Here is a 604-nt window from a genome sequence, read left to right as displayed (position 1 = left end):
CAAATCAAGCCCATCTTCCAAGTGGCAGAGTCTTGTTGCTGTTACCCTTCAGTTCGCAAGGACGTCTGGAGGGGAACTGTGTCTCTGGAATGGTGGGTGCATGGGCCTGAAATACATTTTGTTTCTGATCCAGACTGATGTGAAAATACCCATGTTCTTAGTGGCATCGTTCACAGTGGCCCCCAAAGTGGACATGACCTAAATGTCCACTGGTGGGTGAATAAACAAAATACATTATACACACAGCATGTATACGAAATGGAAGGGACTGTTGTTTAGCGTGATAGGGACCAACATTCTGACTCACTACAGTGTGGATGAGCCTTGAGGATATTATTCCAAGTGAGATAAGCCAGTTGCAAAAGGGCAAATACTGGGGCACCGGGGGGCTCAGGCAGTTAAGCATCTGCCTTCGGCTCAGGTCACGAGGTTCAGGTCCTGGGATGGAGCCCCATATAGGGCTCCCTGCTCAGTGAGGAGTCTGCTTCTCCCTCTGCCCCTGCTTGTGCTCTCTCTGTCTCTCTTTCTCTCTCTCAAATGAATAAATAAAAAATCTTTAAAAAAGAAAAAAGGACAAATACTACATGATTCCACTTATGTGAGG

This window comes from Canis lupus, chromosome 1, assembly GCF_048164855.1.
Source record: "Canis lupus baileyi chromosome 1, mCanLup2.hap1, whole genome shotgun sequence".
Taxonomy (NCBI): Eukaryota; Metazoa; Chordata; class Mammalia; order Carnivora; family Canidae; genus Canis; species Canis lupus.
Note: the sequence above shows the minus strand (reverse complement) of the source record.